Source organism: Peromyscus maniculatus, chromosome 1 (assembly GCF_049852395.1).
Source record: "Peromyscus maniculatus bairdii isolate BWxNUB_F1_BW_parent chromosome 1, HU_Pman_BW_mat_3.1, whole genome shotgun sequence".
NCBI classification, from domain to species: Eukaryota; Metazoa; Chordata; class Mammalia; order Rodentia; family Cricetidae; genus Peromyscus; species Peromyscus maniculatus.
In genome coordinates this window covers 2546220-2566603 of record NC_134852.1, presented here as the reverse complement: position 1 = coordinate 2566603, position 20384 = coordinate 2546220, and the positions used below count along the sequence as shown (strand labels likewise).

At 37.8% G+C, this 20384-nt stretch overlaps 1 pseudogene; it reads right to left on the bottom strand.

The window, feature by feature from the left end:
• Positions 1-380: 380 nt before the first annotated feature.
• Positions 381-10461, bottom strand: LOC102928268 (vomeronasal type-2 receptor 116-like; annotated as a pseudogene).
• Positions 10462-20384: the final 9923 nt, after the last annotated feature.

The window sequence follows — 20384 nt, the reverse complement described above, 5'->3', positions numbered from 1 at the left end:
CCTACAAGGGGTACCATTGTGTTGCCTTCATCTGCAAACATGAGGTCACAAATGTCCTTCAATTTCCCCAATAATCAATTTCTGTCAGAGTCTTACATTCATTAAGATATCGAAAAGAAACCTCTGAATTAATTTCAAATCTTATTACATATTAGAGACAAATAGAGCACTTCCACTCTGCACTAACATCCAAAAGCCAAGTCCTGTAAAAATAGGTGGCTGAGTGGAAGGTTATGGGAGAAAATATACATAAAAGTAGTATACATGGCACTGATAAACAACACCATTAGAAGAAAGAGTGATAGTCACTATCTAGTGAATAACCTTGCATTGAATCCTAATAAGTGGTTCTGTACAACATTACATTTGTGCATTGCAATTTATGAAATGTGAGTTCTGGAAAATGTTTTTTCCCTTAACTTTTGAAGAGAATTTCTCTCTGGTCTTAACAAAATGATGTAGCACTTGGGGACAAAGATGCATCCCAGCAAGCCAGCACTGGAGGCTAAGATGGAGAAGACCTCCACAGCCACCATTACCTGGCCTTTGGAGCTGTGGTAGACAGGGAGAAAGGTGACCCAGACACTGCAGAACAACAGCATGCTGAACGACATGAATTTGGCTTCATTGAATGTGTCAGGGAGATTCCTGGCCAAGAAAGCCACAGTGAAGCTCCCCAGGGCCAGAGAGCCCAGGTATCCTAAAACAGAATAGAAAGCAGTTACTGAGCCCTTGTTGCACACGATGATGATGAGGCCATGCTCAGAGTGTGCATCAATGTCAACAGAGGGAGGAGATGCCCCCAGCCAGATTGCACAGAGAATAATTTGGATGATGGTGCAGATGGGAATAATGTAGTTAGGTACCCCTGATACCAGGAGCCACTTCATCCTTCTTCCAGGAGTAGTGACTTTGAAAGCCAAAACCATAGTAATTGTCTTGGTCAACACAGTGGAAACAGCCACAGTGAATGAAACACCATATGTTATTTGCTGCAGTATATAGGTAGCTGAGTTGGGATGGCCAATGGAGAGCAAGGAACAGAGGAAACAGAAGATGAGGGAGATGAGCAGGATGTAGCTGAGAGTGAGGTTATTGGCCTTCACCATTGGAGTGTCTTGGTGTTTCACAAAGATCCCAAGAACCAGAATGGTGAATGCAGACAAACACAAGGCCATACAGGACAGAGTCATCCCCAAGGTGTCATCAAAGGCCAGAAAGGTCACATCTTTGTATAGGCAGTGGTTCTGCTCTGCATTGTCATAATGGTCCTCTGGACACTTCATACACTGATCCATAGCTGAAGCAGAAAGCAAAAGTATTGTTAGTGCAACTTCAGCATTTGTTATGGACAGGCCACTCCAGTGTATTTTGGAAATTTTACAACATCCATGTACCTTATTAATAAAGATATAATTGAAACTTTTCTGAAGAGCAAAGCTTCCATTTCACAGTGCCTATCTTTTTCAAGGACAAACACAGATCCTACTGATACACTATAACATGAATCTTTCTATCTGAATTAGAAGTGATGCCCTTATGAGAGATGGAGACTTGGTCTCATCCAGGATGAAACCTCTTATGGCTTTTTTTAAATTCTCATATGATTACTACCAAACACATGAGTAGCCCAGCAACATCAAATAGAATCGTGTTTGTGTTTGTGTTCATGTGTGTGTGTGTGTGTGTGTGTGTGTGTAAGTAAGTGCATATGTATGTGAAAGCAGTAAATGAAAATGAGTGCTTGAAAATAGTACATTAAAAAGAGCTCATGCGTGGCCGAGTTTTTGTTGCATGTGATATATGGGAAATAGAATTGGGGAAAAAGAGAGAGAGAGAGGGAGAGAGAGAGAGAGAGAGAGAGAGAGAGAGAGAGAGAGAGAGCGCTTTTATAATGATGTATGAAATTCTCAAGAAAAATTAATTAAATATGATGCCCATAGTTTTGTCCTCATCAGGGAATGGGGACACTAAACAGTTTATAAAATGAAATTATCCTACTAATAAGGTGGAAAACTCTATACATATATAACACCCAGAAGTCTTGTGTCTTATACCACCACTTTGTGAGCACAGAGCTGTTACTTACTTCCCTAATTTCCTTCTATATGAGACATCTGTGGGGACTTCCCCCTGGGTGTTCTTGGGGAGTGAGGGATAAGAGATTTAGATAGATATATAGAGGGAAGAGAGACGGAGAGACAGAAACACAGGATAGCCTCAGAGGAGCCTAGATCCTAACCCACCAACCCATACCTTTATTCCAAAGGCTTTTTATATCAATGCTGTGGGGGGGCAAAAACCAACCCCTTAGTAGATACAACTAAATGTAGACCCTACCAAACACCTAGTACCCAGGCTGGAGGTCCAATCATCCTCTTATGCAGCCCTGCTTGTAAAGCAAGCTCAGATATCATCTGAAAAACTTTGTGGACTCCAACAGACCTGGGTTCTACTAATGTACTCAATGGTGAAGGAGTTATTGGTAAAACAGCATGAACAAGACAACATGAGAACTCACAAGTGAGAGTGGTAACACAGAATATTTGAATTGAACAATAATACCCCATTCATAAGTTGTATTTTCCACTACAGCAAGTAAGAGATATATGAATGTAATTGTGCTAAACTGTGGATAATAATGGAGAGCAATGATATGCTTCCAAGATTTTATGTCATTCCATGAATAAAACCAACCTAGCATTTATTGCCTGATATGATTACATTTTTGTTGTTTTTAAGGGCCTGGGAAGATGGCTAAACTGTTAAGAACATGGTCTGCTCTTACAGGAGGCCAAAGTCCAGTTCCCAGAATATGTGTAGTACCATATTACTACCAGTAACTCTGGTACAAAGGGCATCAGATGCCTCTGGTGGCCTTCACATGGATCTGGCCCTGTGTGGAATTACTAACCTCTACACATGCCTTTTTCAAATATTCATAAACCCAAGTTTTTTGTTTATGTTTTGGTATTTATTAAAATAAATGCCCTTTATAGTTATTAACTTAAATCAATTTTATTACAATCTGTTATTTTTTGGCACGTGTGTGAGTGGTGTGTGTGTGTGTGTGTGTGTGTGTGTGTGTGTGTGTGTGTGTGTGTAAAGTGCAAGTTGTCAAGAAGGTATCTTGTAGGAGTTGGCTCCATCTCATTTCAATGGGCTTCCTGCAAGGAGTTCAGGTCATCAGACTTGTGGCAAGAGATTTACCTGATAACTCTTCTCATTGAAACTAAATATCTTTTTTTTAAGATTTAGTTATTTATTATGTATGGTGCTCAGCCTGCATGTGTGCCTGCACACAAGAGGAGGGCAGCGAATGTCATTACAGATAATTATAGATAGATATAGGTGGTTTTAAGCCACCATGTGGTTTCTGGAAATTGAACACAGGACCTCTGGAAGACCATCCCATGCCCTTAACTGCTAAAACATATCTCCAATGCCCCAAATGTCTTTTTTAAATGTTCTTTGCTTTATAGACAATGACTAGCAATAAAAGTCAAAAACAATTCTGGAATCTCCTTTGAATTTGGTCATCTCCAAATCAATAACCAGTTGACTTATATGGATCGTGTATGCCAAACTATCATTGGAATCATTGTGGCTGTTTCTTTTCGCTAAAAAACTATTTTATCTATATTATTGTGACATTCATTGCTACTGTGTACAAAAATTTTAAGACGGACACCTGTCTTTCTCCACATCAAGTATTCACACTTTTCCCCATTTTTTATATGAAATCAAGGGCTGTCTCGTTTTTAGCTGTTTCTAGTAATTTTACTCACAGTTCCTACTCTTTAGTCACTACAACCTACAATGGCATCAGTCTCAAAATCCTCTGAGAACCTCCCTCACATGGAAGTAACAGCACTTGCATCATCTCAAAGTTTCCTGAGCAGGCTCCCATTGCAGCCTTATGGTACCACCCTGAATTCACATCTTCATGCTGTCTTCCACACACACCTGTCAGCTAAATAACAACACAATATACTTGCTATTCATCAAATGCTGTATAAACAGCATGTCCACCACCACACAATACTTATTTATCATCATAACACATGGTGACTCAATATCTCTCTTTGTCAGCAATGTTTGTGGGCAGTGGCAAGAACAAGTTGTGTAGGATTCATGACTTCAGTGGCAGGAGATGACTCAACAGTTAAGAGTGTTTACAGCTCTTGCAGAGAACAAGGGTTTGGACTCAGCATCTATGAGGAAGCTTATACCTGTCTATATCTCAAATTCAAGGGGCTTGTATGCACTATTTTGGCCTCCACAATCTCCTGCACATGAACTCACACAGGAACACATACATACATTCATGGAGGATAAATGAATAACCAAATATTTACAAAGACTCATGACTCCAATCTAGTCTACCTGTAACTTTACAGGGATATAATCATTGGGACAGATAAAGCGTAGATTTCCCTCACAGGGCTGTTTGACTTTTCAAAACACTTTCTTTTACAAAATACTGCCAGCAGTGATTTTATAGTGAGTCAAGGGTATATGTGAAGGCACAGGTTGTTATTTATAAGGACATTATTATTGATCACATAATTATGAAAACAAAATTAGGAAAGGAATAGATTTTATTTGTGCTGTAAAAGGGCCACAGAACTTAGTATGTCCCCAGAACCTCCCTAGCTCAACTGACTCCATGATAGAAGTACCACTCAGACTATAAACCTCACCACCTAGCAGCACAACCTGAAAAACTGAAGCAAAGGCCTAACCCATCATAGTCATTATAGTTCTGGGAAAGTCTCGAAATGTACTAACTTTACTTTTAATATTCTGTAGATCTCCTTTTGGCTCACTGTTCTTGGTAACTAAAGTATGTCAACCCAGAACATCGTTCTTTTACTTCAAATCTCACCCTGAGAAAGGCTCAGTGCTACACTGGGGTCCTCTATACCAACTGTAGTTGACATCCAGCTAATGATGACTTTATTTGGCTTAAACCTATGTCCGAAGGGTCTTCTCTGGTGAATATCACAAAGCAGCACAGCCCCCTTCCAGGCCCCTTCTAAAGTGCAGTGTGGATAGCAGAAATTAGTCAATCTGAACAATTTCTGCCTGCAGTAAACACTTACTTGTCTCATTGGAAATCTCAATTGCTGGGCAGGGGGTGCAATCAAAACAGCAGGCGGCCATTCCTTCTTGATGGATTTTTCTGAATCCAGGGTGACAATCAACACTGCACACAGCAGAGTGCCTCTGAGGAAAACCAGGCAGATGCTGGGCCAGGATTCTGACTACTCCTTCAATAGTTACAGAATCTCATCATGCTGAGTAGTTAACAAGTTTTCTTTCTATACATGAACTGAGTGTACACATTTCTTTCAGGACTTTGTACAAGGCCACACATGAATATATGAGAACAACTTGATGAAATATTGAGGTGCTTCTGAACTAATCAAAGTTCAGAAATATCTAGAAGTATATGTAGTGTCACCACTGGAATGCCTGAACTGAACACCCTACCCACCCATTGTGTAGCATAGCTTTGTCAACTTGAAACAAAGCAGAGATACAAGAAAAAAGAGAAACTTAATTGAGAAATCGTCTCTGTCTAATTGGCCTCTGCTTCTATTCGTGACCTATATTTTTGGTTACTCATTAATTCTGGGAAGCAACACCACATTTGGTTCCGTTTCTGAATTCAGTGTAAATGCTTTGAGTTTCTCTCCATATAGTATAATGTTTTCTATGTTTTGTCTTATAGAAACTTACTTTGTCAAGGGTTTTTTATGTTTCTTTGTTTGCTTTTTCTGAAGGGCTGCTGGACATTGCTCAAGACCTATTCTCTATCTTTTTCAATGAGCTTACAATTTCTACCCTAGCATGTTTATGTGACATATCATACTTGATTGATTTGCACATGTTGAACCAGTCTTACATCCCTGTAAATAAAGTCATCTTGTGTATAGGGACTGATCTTTCTGATGTGCTCTTGAGACCTGTTTGCCAGTATTTACTTGAGAATTTCTCCATCCATGTTCAGTGATTAGAGTACAATTTTCCTCTTTCTGATTCACTTTACCTGGAATGATCTTTTTCCTTTACTGTGGAGACTCTGTTCATTTTTTATGGGTGCAGTATTTACCTTCTGAGCAACACAGTATTTTTTTTAAATTTCCTTGTCTGTGCCCTTTGATTAGAGAGTGGGATTCTTCAAATTCAGTTATTAATGAAAGCCATTTGGTGATTATTGTAAATTTGTGTGTTTGTAAATTTGATGTATTTCAAACCTTTGATTTTCTGTCTAGTGATCTAGTATAGTCTATACATTCCTGTGATATCTACTGTTTAACGTAATATTCAATGTGAAGGAGTATGAAGTGTAAAGATTCTCTTCAAGTGTTTCCTTTAGTGATGTTCCAGTAGCTATATATTCCTGCAATTTGTGGTCACCATTACAAGTTTTTCCATCTTCCTGAAATTAGGAAGGATAGTTTTGCTGGGTATAGTAATTAGAGTTGGAAATTTTGTCTCTGTTTGAGACACATAATTGATACTCCCTCCTTTTAAAGTGTCTATGAATAAAGCTACTGGGATTATGATGGGGACTTTCAATAAAATTGACCTTCTCTCTTGCAACCGAAAATTCCTCTTTGTTCTGCATAACTGAGATTTTAAGTAATTTTCAAAATGGTCAGGTCCCTTTCTGAACCTGGCTGTTAGGCACTCTGAATGCCTTCTGTATCTGGATGGCCATGTTCCCCAGAATTTGGTAAAATTTTTGATGTCCTTTTATTAGAAATACCTTTGGTCCTTTCACATGTTGTCCTCCTCTTGTGTTTGTGCTTTCATAATTTGGTCTTTTACTGATGTCCACTAAGTCTCATGTGTTTTCTTCATCCTTCCTTATAGTTTTATCTTTGTCGTAGTTTGAATTAAAATTCATCTGCATTTTTTCAAGTCTTGATAGTCTGTCTTCTACTTGAGACATTCTGAGAGAAAGACATTTTATACAGTTTGCTGTGTGAATTTTTGTGTCTTTCATTTTCAGAATGTTAGTGTGAATTTATGAAATTTTTGTCACATCTTCACTCAATTCCTTATTATTTGCAAGTGTTTGTGATCTTTTTGGTTTGTTCTTAGAGGTAATTTGTATGCTCTTTGATTTTCTGGAACATTCTTACAATTATTCTTTGAAGTCTTTGTTTAGTATGTCATTGAGTTTACTCTCATGTTAGCCTATGATTGTGTCACTTGGAGACTTTCTGCCTCACTGTTTTCAAGTACAGCACATATTTGGTTGTTTTTAGTTCTCCCTATCCTTTTGGTTGATGATTTTTAATGTTCAAATTGGACCTGGTAGAAGCAGGCTTGTGATTTTATTGCTCTCCTCTGACCTAATGGAACAGGCTAGTAGCAAAACTTCATCCCATTTGCTCTGTTCTCTGAGCATAATTTTCTCATCACTGTGAAAATAGAATATTAACACTTGATTTAATTCTATTTGAGCAACTTGAAGATTAAATTTGCAGACTTTCTGGAAGCAAACCCCTTTCAAATCCAGCAAACAATGTTGTAGTAGGCAATGTAATTCAGATACTATAAAATCAGACATATCAAAATCAATACCTATAATCTATCTGGGAACATATGATGGAACATTTTATTTACAAATTTTCTCAAAAAAAATTATGATGACTATAATTGCCTGTCCAATCAGATAAGGAAACAATACAAATCTTTTTTGTTTGTTTGTTCATTTGTTTGTTTGTTTGAATGAATTATGCCTAAATTAAGGTACAAATAAATGCTCTTCTAATGAAGGATTCCTTTAGAAAATATGATTCAGGGCTGGAGAGATTGCCTAGCAATCTATCACACTTGCTGTTCAATCCCCCACTCTTACACTTAGGCCCAAATTTGTCTTCAGTTCCTTAATCCCTCTCCAGGTATACTTAGATACCTCATACTCAAATGGAATATATATAGGCAAAGCATCCATATACACAAAAGTCTAAAAAACATGGCTAAAAAACAAGTTATAATTAATAAAAATCTAAAGTGGCCCAAGAAAATATGAATGTATTGTTAGACAAGTAGGCAATTTAGTCAATGTGCTTGAATAAAATTATAGAATATAAATTAATGACTTGCATATATGTTCCTAGTTCCAAATCTTTCCTTACAATTAACTTCAGTCTTTTCTGAATTCAGATTAGAGTTTCAACAGAAGAGAAGAAAATCAATGGGCAGCAATCAGAATGGCACCAAGAGAATATTAATAACTACTGGGAATAATATGAAATGTTGGTCATATCTAGTTTTATATTTTTTATAACACATATAGTTTCTGATATGACAAAATATATCATATGATTGTCTTAGATTTTCAAAAACTTCCTTTAAAAATCATATTTTAAAAATCTGAAGAGAAGAAACATCGTATAGAAGTTTAAAATTGAGTCTTTACATGACCATCCTTCTAATTTCACTAAGTCACAGGGAAACTCAAATGGCCTCACTTGACAGTGGTTACATCAGTACATATTGATCAGACACACCTGTCTAGTTCCTGTGGCCCACTCTATCATATCTTCATATAAATGGAGCTGGTGACCATGTGGAAAATATGACTTAAACTCTCCTATTTTCACCTTAAGTCCAACACCATGGGGAAAACTCCATATATGGAAAATGCTGTACTCTGCTTGCAGTTTTTCTTTCTGATTCATATTTATTACACCTCCAACAGGATTAACAAAGTGCATATTCTTCAGAAATAGGTGAAGCTGAAAGAAGGTAAACATTCTTTAGTGCATATTCCCATATTTTAAGTCTCAAAATCTGTTCTGATTTCATCCTAAGGAAACTTTATTGAAGGTGCATAAGGGAGAAACTCAATGAAAGTATGTGAATAAATGAAGTCATTGTGTTCCTAGAATTTTAGTTCTCTTGGGGGAAACCATCAAACAAACACAGACATGCACACAACAATCAAATATAAATATGCAACACACACAATTTCATACAAATACCCATGTAGAGGCACACACATAATAGAGCTAAACTCATTAACACACATGCACACTAAAACACACATACAGAAAGACCTAAGCAACCAAATACAGACACAGATACAGAAACACACAGGCACATGAAGACAAAAAAACACACAGAGAGAAACACACTGATAAAAATATTCACAAGAGACATGTACACACAACAAATATATATGCTCATATACACAGTCATATACACAGGAGAGAGACATTAATATTTGCAAAGAAGCACATGTATACACATGCATACAAAGGCAAGAAAATGCATTTAGACACCCACAAAAACACAAACACATACACAGAAACAAACACAAAGACATACAGACAATCAGACACAAATATATTCACACCCAGAGGCACACAAGTAGGTATTGAATTGAATCTCAGTATTATTTCCTGTGATATTTTCCCCAGATAATCAAGAAGGATAAGGTCCCCAGAGAATACAGTGGGGTCAGAATTAGGTGACTACACTTATATAAACCATCCCTTATAGTGAACACCACATACATGACAAATATTGGTTTCAGAATGTGAGAGATTCTTAGAGAATGTAACATTGATGACACCAAGTACCATCCATTGGAAGATAAAGTACCTGCAAGCAGTCAGAATCCAGTTCTCTCAGAGTGTTGATTTGCTGGTTTTCTACTTGTTGAAGAAGCATTTCATGGAGAGCATGGGCCATAGCATACACAGCATTGTATGCATCGTAACCATCAACACTAAAGGCCATTAAAAGTCTGTACATTAACCATTCCAGTAAGACATTCAATGAGCAGTTCTCCAGTGTCTTACTGTTAGATGTGGAGGCATCACAGCTCAAGTACATCCACTCCAGTCATGCCAGGAACACGTCTGTGTATTTGGAAGGGTTCATTTTCTGAACAAAATTTTTAAAACCAGAAATCTCAGCATGGTGGTATGCAAAAGCAAGAGTCCCATGGAATGAGTCAAGGATGAAGTCTCTCTTACTTGTAATGACATCTCACTGTGAGGTGGTGATCCATAGTCTCTGTATACCCTGTGATACCCACATTCTAAAGCACACAGCTAGAGTACTCTCTGTGTCACCATAAATGATAACAACATTTGTGTATGGTGTCTCAATTTGGTTGTTATACACTTCAGCTCTTGACATGTATAACTCCATGTTGACTGGGATCATGATGACAAAGGCTAAGCAGACTCTTTGGACTTCAATTTCTCCCCTCAGATCTGAGAGAAATTGGAGACCCTGGTCATCATCTGAGATGGCCACCCCAACCCAGTTCCAGTTGAAGTGAAGAATCAAAGAGACCATGGCCAGGGCCAGAGCTGTGTCCTTGGGTGCCATCTGATACATATTGGGAAACTGTTCACGATCACTCAGGATAGGATGGAAAGGTCCATAGGTGAGCTGAAGGACATAAAACACAGGGAGCAGCATGAGGTAGAGGAATGTCAGAAATCTCAATGAGAGCACTGAGGTGTGTGAAGCAGCAGTTTGAAATGACAGGAAGGGCAATTTTCCCCTATTACTACAGTTATACTACACTGTTAAAAACCTGCATAAAATCACCTTTCTAAAATTTGTTCAAGGAAAATCACCTTGACTGCTAATTCTTCTTCTCATCTACATGTCAAACAGTTAATTGGGAATGTCCCATTGAGTGAATGATTAATTACATTTGATCTTGATTTACATTAATGTGAAGCCAATCTTCCCCCCCAACCCCCCACCCCCGCTTATACTCTCTTTAGCATCAGGCTTAGCCAAAAAAAATGAGAAAGATTCCATAATTTACCACCTAAACAACCTCACCTGTGGATATTTATAGAGCTCAAAAAATTGTACCAGGCTCATGGATGGTAATAACATTGGTTCTGTAATCATTACACAACATTTGGTCTTACGTTTACAGCTGTAGTTAAGAAGAAGTCTATGGCTTTTTGCAGTAATATGTATGAAATTTTGAAATGCTTGCTTATCATGATAATTGTCAGTGAAGAAGTAAAGTATGGGAGACACATTTGGTAGAAGATATCGATTCCTGTTGATTTCTTCCACAGCAAAAGCCAGAGGCAGAGTGAACTGGTAGTTTTCAGTTGGTATTCTGAAAATAAAGGCACGGGATTTAGTATGGATAAGGCACTATAGATGAATGCTTTGTAGTTAAAGCAAGGATTATCATGCATTCGATGGCATTTTCAGATATAGCTTAACAAATTCCCTTGTGTTGGAAGGTTGGATAAAAAAGGAGATGCTTGAGAGCTTGAAGAAAAACCTAAAATGTTGATGAGAGTAAATGTCACAAAAATAAGAAATGTGTTCTTGTCCACTTTGACTGAGAATTTCATCTTGGCAATTTGAGTACTGGATGCATATTTCATAAATAATATGTGTGTGTATCTGTAGGGGACTTGAGAATGCAGTTTTCTTGGGGGCCAGAGGAGGAAGCTGGATCCTGCAGAGTTGGAATTTTAAGTGGTTTTGAGGTGTCTGCCCACATGGGTGGTTGAAACTGATCTCAGATCCTTTGACGGATCAGCAAGTGCTCTTAACTGATGACTCATGTCTACAGCCCCAGTTTATTAATACTTTCTATATTCCAGATATTTTTCAGTCTAGTATAGCCAGTAGATATTTTCCCATCTGTGTGGGCTGCCTCTTAACATGCTCATAACATTTTTGAATGCAAACAAAATTAGTTTTATGCAATCACACTTGTTAAAATGTGGTCTTATTTCCTGAGTTAGTCAATATATTTAAATGTTTTCCCCATGTTTTCTTTATCAGATTCATGCTTTCTGTACTTACACTAAGGTCTTTGATCCATTTGGTCTTGATTTTGGAACAGGACAATTGTTGGGAGATACTTCTTTTTTACCTCTGAATGGGCAATTTTTCCATTAGCATTTTTTGAGCAGACTGTCTCTATTCCACTTTACACATAGGGGATTGTGTACTATTAAATTGAATTTGTTTTCCTAGAGTGTAGTTTAATAATGTTTTTCTCTTCTTCCAAATTCTTCTGTGTCCTCCTCAACTGCCTACATACCTAACTTTTTTTTTTTTTTTTGGTTTTTTTTTTTTTTTTTTTCGAGACAGGGTTTCTCTGTGTAGCTTTGCGCCTTTCCTGGGACTCACTTGGTAGCCCAGGCTGGCCTCGAACTCACAGAGATCCGCCTGGCTCTGCCTCCCGAGTGCTGGGATTAAAGGCGTGCGCCACCACCGCCCGGCTTTACATACCTAACTTTATATTGATTTTTTTCTCTATTTTTCTTTAAAAACAAAACCAAATAGAGGAGAAAAAAGGCAAAGAGAACAACACAAGGGGGATTAGAGATTTAGCTTTGTTGTAGAGCATTTGAGTAGCAAATGTAAGGCCCTGTGTTTGGTTTTCAGCTCTTAGAAAAAAATAAGAAAACCCATAAAAATAAGCATAAAAAAACAAATAGACATCTGTTTCCATATGTCGTTGCATGAAGTATCTGCTATGAGAATTGGTCTAGACATCAATTTGAGAGTATAGAGAAATATCATTGGAAATCATTCCATTGACTTTTTTCCTACTCATATTTGGTTATATCCCAGGTCTCTGGGATATCCCGATTCCATGTCCTGGTCCTCATGGAGGATTTCCTCTCATGAAATGGGGCTCCAGCTGTGCCCGTCATCTGTTGGTCACTCCCACAACTTCTGCACCATTTTTACCCCATAACTTGTAGAAGGGACAAATTATAGCAGTCAAATATTAGCATAGCATGGGGAATACTGCCAAAGAGCAAGAGGAAGGATTGTAGGATCTAGTGGTGTCAAGAGCACTACAAGAAAACCCACAGAATCAACTAACCTGGGCTCAAAATTGTTCACAGAGACTGAAAGGCCTATATGTTACAACTGGGTAACTTTGTCTTCATGTAGGATTCCTAGTAGTGAGAGCAGGGGGATGTCTCTGACTCTGTTGCCCACTTTTGGGACCCATTTCTCCTGCTGGACTGCCTGATCCAAACTTGGTGGAAGAATGCGTGCTTGCTCTCACTGCAGCTTGATATACCTGGACTCACTGATATCCATGGGATTCCTTCCTGTATCTAAAGAATAATAGTGAAGGAGGATTTGATGTGGTGGAGGGGGAGAATAAAGAACCAGGGATCTAGGAAGAGGGAATGAAGGGAAAGCTTTGGGTGGAATGTAAAATCAAGAAAATAAATAAACACATAAATAAATAATAAATATGAAAAAATGAAAAGACAAGTACATAAAAAGACCAAGAGAAGAAAAATAAGACAAAAAAATCTACAAAAATACCTTTCTGTCCATTTTGTGTTATGGAACCACTCCTGTGCATGGGACTGTCCTGAAGTGTGTCTGATAATATACTCAGTGAGACTCTACTGGAGAAAAAAGATTTTCCTTTTCAAAGCAGGTATCAATTTCACATAGCTTCTTCTTTAGGGGTGAAAATTGGTGTCCACTTGTCCCTCTCAATCATGAGACACCTGTAGCATTTCAACTTCAATAGGCCTTGGGCATGCCCACACAGTCTGGGTGAGCTTTTGTATTTATCAGTGCCATTGTGTCTGGAAGACACTGCTTCATTGGAGTTATCCACCTCCTTTGACTCATAATTCAGTCTGTCTCCTCTTCTGCATAGATCTCTGAGCCTTGAGTTGAAGGAATTGATGAGACAATTCACTGAAGACAATGTGCTCCAAAGTTCTTCACTCTCTGCACAAACTATCCAGTTGTGGATTTCTGTGTTAGTTCCCATCTACTACAAGAAAAATCTTCTCTGACGAGAGCTGAGTGATGCACTGATCAATGAGCATTGCAGAATATCATTAGAATTGAATTTATTGCTGAGTTCCTTAAACAGAATATTAGTACTAGATTTTCCACTATGTCTTTGACATATATACACTGAGGTTCTGGGAATCTTTATCCATGTCAGGTCAAATTCCATTTTATGGAGTGAACTTTAAATCCAGTCAGACATTGGTTGGTAAAACCACTAATATTTATGCCATTATTGTACTTATATATCATGCAGGCAGGTCACCATTGTAGATCACAAAGTCTGTAGCTAGATTGGTGGTTACAATTCTCCTCTGGTAGAATACAGAATTCCTTCCAGTACAATGAATGCAAGTCAGTGGTGGTGAAGGCTTTAGGTAAGCACTAGCTTGACTTCTCCATGTTCAATGAAATAATAAGTGGTGTCTTCTGCAATAAAGCTTTAAGAGAAACTTGTGTAGAGTAACTAACAGCTTCGGGAATAGCAAAATTATATTTGGTAGTTTCCTTGGATGCCCTTTAGCCAATGACTCAACAAGATAATGTAACCTGTCCCTGGCATTAGATAAATATTTGGTGCAGAAAATATCTAGCTGGGGCACTTCTCCGCCTTTATTTAGTGATTCCATTTAGACTTCTTTCACACATGTAAATACATTAGGAACCTTCTATGTAGCAGGTTTCCAAATAGTTTTCAAGTGGCCTTGAGTGTGAGTTGTCCTTCTAAACACACCTACATTTACCACTTTCTGCCATTCCCTACCTATTTTATCTTCTAATTCTGTTTGCCCTGTGTCTCTCCATAACAGTGTGTTCCATTTTCCTCTTCATGTTATATCCTCTCCTCCCCCTGTCCCTTACTATATACATAACTTCTGTGGTTATTCAGATGGTAGCATGCATATCAAAGATTTAAAAGCTAATAATCACATGTAAAAGAAAACCTGCATTTGTCTTTTTTTGGGTGTTAGGCACATTCCTCAAGATGATTTTCACTACTTCCAATATTTACTTGTTTATTAAATGTTTATTTATTAATTTATATCCTGACCATAATTCCCCTCCCTCCTCTCATCCAAGCCTTTCCCCCCACCTCACCTCTTCCCCACCCCCATCTATTCCTCCTACTTTTATATTCAGAAAGGGTCAGGCCTCCAATGGTTATCAACAAATTATGCCATATCAAGTATCAGAAAGCCTAAGCACCTCCCCTTGTATTAAGGCAGCCCAGGAAAAGGAGTAAGATCCCAATGCCAACAAAAGTGTCAGAGATAGCCCCTGTTCCCACTGTTAGGAATCCCACAAGAAGACAAAGCTACACAATTGTCACATATATGCAGAACACCTAAGTCACTACCATGCAGGCTTTCTTTTGTTGATTCAGTCTCCCTGAGCTCCTACGATCCCAAGTTAGATTTACTATGAGTTTTCTTGTGATGTCCTGGATCTCTCTGGCTTCTACCACCTTGTGCTCTCTCTCCTGTAGGATTCCCCAAACTCAGAATAAAGTCTGGCTGTGGATCTCTGTCTCTGTTCAGGAATTCCTCTTAAAAAATTATTGCAACTGAAAAACAAAACCTCAGAGTTCAAATGTGCTATGATTTCATTATCCATTCCTCAGTTGATGATGTTCTAGGATGATTACAATTTCCAAGTGTTACAAATAGAACAAGAATGAAAAGGATGAAGAAGTATCTGTATAGCAAGATGTAGAATACTTTGATTATGTGTCTAAGAATAAAGTAGCTGGATATTGAAGTACATAGATTCACAACCTCATGAGGAATTGTCACCCTGGTTTCCTTAGTGGCTGCACATGTTTTTACTCCCACAATCATTCAATAAGTGTTTCCCAGAATCCTCACCAGCATGTGCTGTCCTTTGTATTATTGACCTTGGCCATTCTGACTGATGTAAGAGGAGTTCTTCTTAAAGTAGTTTTTACTTGCAATTCTGTGATGGCTAAGGATGATTTCTGTAAGTGTTGTTCAGACATTTGTATTTAAACCTCTAAGATCTCACTGACTACTTCTTTACCCCACTTTTAATTTGACTATTATTTGCTTGATGTTCTTATGTATTTGAGATACTAAATCTCAATGTCCAGTTTCCTAACAATATTTATTAAAAAGAATGTTTCTGAGGGAATGCTGGAAATAGAAAACCTGCGTAAAAGATTGGGAACTTCAGAAGCAAGTATAACCAACACAATGCATGAGATGGAAGAGAGGATCTCTGGGGTTGAAGATACAGTAGAAGAAATAGTTTCATCAGTCAAAGGAAACACTAAAGCCAAAAAAGTCATGAACCAAAATGTCCAAGAAATTTGGGACACCATGAAAAGATCAAACTTATGAATTATAGAGATAGAAGAAGGTGAAGAATACCAACTCAAAGGCACAGAAAATATTTTCAACAAAATTATAGAAGAAAACTTTCCCAACTTAAAGAAGGAAATACCTATGAAGATACAAGAAGCCTATAGAACACCAAAGAGACTAGATCCCCCAAAAAAGTCCCCTTGACACATAATAATTAAACAACTAAACATACAGAATATATAAAGAATATTAAGAGCAGCAAACGAAAAAGGCCAAGTGAACTATAAAGGTAAACCCATCAGAATAAAACACGATTTCTCAATGGGGACTTTGAAAGCAAGAAGGACCTGGACAGATGTAATGCAGACACTAAGAGACCATGGATGTAAGCCCAGACTAACACACCCAGCAAAACATTCAATCATCATAGACGGAAGGAACAAGACATTCGAAGACAAAGCCAGATTTAAACAATACCTATCCACAAACCCAGCCCTACAGAAAGCACTAGAAGGAAAATTCCAACCGAAGGAAGTCAGATACACACTCAAAAACACAGGAAATAGATAAATCCACAACAGTAAACCCCAAAGAAGAGAAGTACACACACACTACAACCAAAAATAACAGGGATGAACAATCACTGGTCGTTAATATCCCTTAATATCAACGGACTTAATTCACCTATAAAAAGACATCGACTTACAGAATGGATACGAAAGCAGGACCCATCTTTCTGCTGCATACAAGAAACACATCTCAAATTCAAAGACAGACACTACCTAAGAATAAAAAGCTGGGAAAAGACTTTCCAATCAATAGGTGTTAAGAAACAAGCAGGTATAGCCATCCTGATATTCAACAAAATAGACTTCAAACTAAAATCAATCAAAAGAGATCAAGAACGGCATTACATCCTCATCACAGGAAAGATCCACCAAGATGAAGTTTCAATTCTGGACATTTATGCCCCAAACACAAGGGCACCCACATATGTAAAAGAAACATTACTAAAGCTTAAACCACATATAAAACCCCAAACATTAATAGTGGGAGATCTCAACACCCCACTTTCACCACTGGACAGATTTCCCAAATCGAAACTTAACAGAGAAATATAGGACTTAACTGATATCATGGCCCAATTGGACCTAATAGATATCTACAGAACATTCCATCCTAACAAGAAAGAATATACTGTCTTCTCAGCACCCCATGCAACTTTCTCTAAAATCAACCACATACTTGGAAACATAGCAAATCTCAACAGATACAAAACAATTGGAATAACATCCTGTGTTCTATCAGACCACCATGGTTTAAAGTTAGATTTCAACAACAACAAAAACTACATAAAACCTACAATCTCATGGAAACTGAATAATGCTCAACTGAATCACCAATGCCTTAAGGAAGAAATAAAGAAAGAAATTAAAGACTTCCTAGAGATCAGTGAAAATGGAGACACCACATACCCAAACTTATGGGACACTATGAAAGCAGTGTTAAGAGGGAAATTCACAGCACTAAATGCCCACATAAAGAAGTTGGAGAAACCCCACACTAGTGACTTAACAGCACACCTGAAAGCTCTAGAACAAGAAGAAGCAAAGTCTCCCAGGAAGAATAGACACCAGGAAATTATCAAAGTGAGAGGTAAAATTAATAAATTAGAAACTAAGAGAATAATACAAAAAATTAATGAAACAAAGAGTTGGTTCTTTGAGAAAAATCAACAAGATAGACAAGCCCTTATCCAAACTAACCAAAAGCCAGAGAGAAAGAATTCAAATCAACAAAATCAGAAATGAAAAGGGGGACATAACAACAGACATTGAGGAAATCCAAAGAATTATAAGGTCATATTTCAAAAAACCTACTCCACATAACTGGAAAACCTAAAAGAAATGGACATTTTTATCAATAGGTACCACATACCTAAGTTAAATCAAGACCAGATAAACTATTTAAATAGTCCAATAACCCCTAAGGAAATAGAAACAGTCATTAAAAGTCTCCCAACCAAAGAAAGCCCAGGACCAGATTGTTTCAGCGTAGAATTCTACCAGATCTTCAAAGAAGAGTTAATACCAATTCTCTCTAAATTGTTCCACACAATAGAAACAGAAGAGACATTACCAAACTCTTTATATGAGGCTACAATTACCCTGATTCCTAAACCAAACAAGGATGCAACAAAGAAAGAGAAATACAGTCCGATCTCCCTTATGAACATTGATGCAAAAATACTCAATAAAATACTGGCAAACAGACTCCAAGAACACATCAGAACAATTATCCACCATGATCATGTAGGCTTCATCCCAGGGATGCAAGGGTGGTTCAACATATGAAAGTCCATCAATGTAATACACCATATAAACAAACTCAAAGAAAAAAAGCCACATGATCATAACACTAGATGCAGAAAAGGCATTTGACAAAATCCAACACCCCTTCATGATAAAAGTCTTGGAGCGATCAGAAATACAGGGAACATATCTACACATAATAAAGGCAATTTACAGCAAGCCAACTGCCAACATCAAATTAAATGGAGAGAAACTCAAAGCAATTCCACTAAAATCAGGAATGAGGCAAGGCTGTCCACTCTCCCCATACTTATTCAACATAGTACTTGAAGTTCTAGTCAGAGCAATAAGAAAACTTAAGGAGATTAAGGGGATACAAATTGGAAAGGAAGAAGTCAAGCTTTCCCTATTTGCAGATGACATGATAGTATACTTGAGTGACCCCAAAGATTCCACCCAGGAATTGATAAAGCTTATAAACACCTTCAGCAACATAGCAGGATACAAGATCAACTCAAAAAAATCAGTAGCCCTCCTATATACAATGGACAAAGAAGCTGAGAAGGCAATTAGAGATACATCACCCTTTACAATAGCCAAAAATGACATAAAATACCTTGGGGTAACACTAACCAAGCACGTGAAGGACCTATATGACAAGAACTTTAAGTCCCTGAAAAAAGAAATTGAAGAAGATGTCAGAAAATGGAAAGATCTCCCATGCTTTTGGATAGGCAGGGTTAACATAGTAAAAATGGCAATCTTACCAAAAGCAAACTACAGATTCAATGCAATCCCCATCAAAATACCAACACAATTCTTCATAGACCTGGAAAGAATAATACTCAACTTCATATGGAAAAACAAAAAACCCAGGATATTCAAAAGAATCCTGTACAATAAAACAACTTCTGGAGGCATCACAATCCCTGACTTCAAGCTCTACTATAGAGCTACAGTAATAAAAACAGCTAGGTATTGGCATAAAACACAACTTGTGGAACAATGGAATCGATTGAAGACCCAGAAATTAACCCACACACCTATGAACATATAATTTTTGACAAAGAAGCCAAAAGTGTACAATGGAAAAAAGAAGGCATCTTCAACAAATTGTGCTGGCATAACTGGATATCAATATGTAGAAGGCTGCAAATAGATCCATATCTGTCACTGTGAACAAAACTTAAGTCCAAGTGGATCAAAGACCTCAACATAAATCCAGCTACTCTGAACCTGCTAGAAGAGAAAGTAGGAAGTCGTCTTGAACGCATTGGCATAGGAGATCACTTCCTAAATATAACACCAGTAGCACAGACACTGAGACAAACAATCAATCAATGGGATCTCTTGAAACTGAGAAGCTTTTGTAGAGCAAAGGATATGGTCAACAAGGCAAAGCGACAGCCTACAGAATGGGAGAAGATCTTCACCAACCCCACCTCTGACAGAGGACTTATATCCAGAATATATTAGGAACTCAAGAAATTAGACATCAAAACGACCAACAGTCTAATTGAGAAATGGGCTTTAGAACTAAACAGAGAATTCTCAACATAGGAAATTCAAATGGCTGAAAGACATTTAAGGAATTGCTCAACATCCCTAATCATCAGGGAAATGCAAATCAAAACAACTCTAAGATACCACCTTATGCCTGTCAGAATGGCTAAGATCAAAAACACTGAAGACACTTTATGCTGGAGAGGATGTGGAACTAGGGGAACTCTCCTCCACTGCTGGTGGGAATGCAAGCTTGTACAACCACTTTGGAAATCAATATGGTGCTTTCTTAGAAAATTGGGAATCAATCTCCCCCAAGATCCAGCTACACCACTCTTGGGCATATACCCAAGAAATGCTCAATCTTACCACAAGGGCCCTTGCTCAGATATGTTCATACCAGCATTGTTTGTAATAGCCAAAACCTGGAAACAAC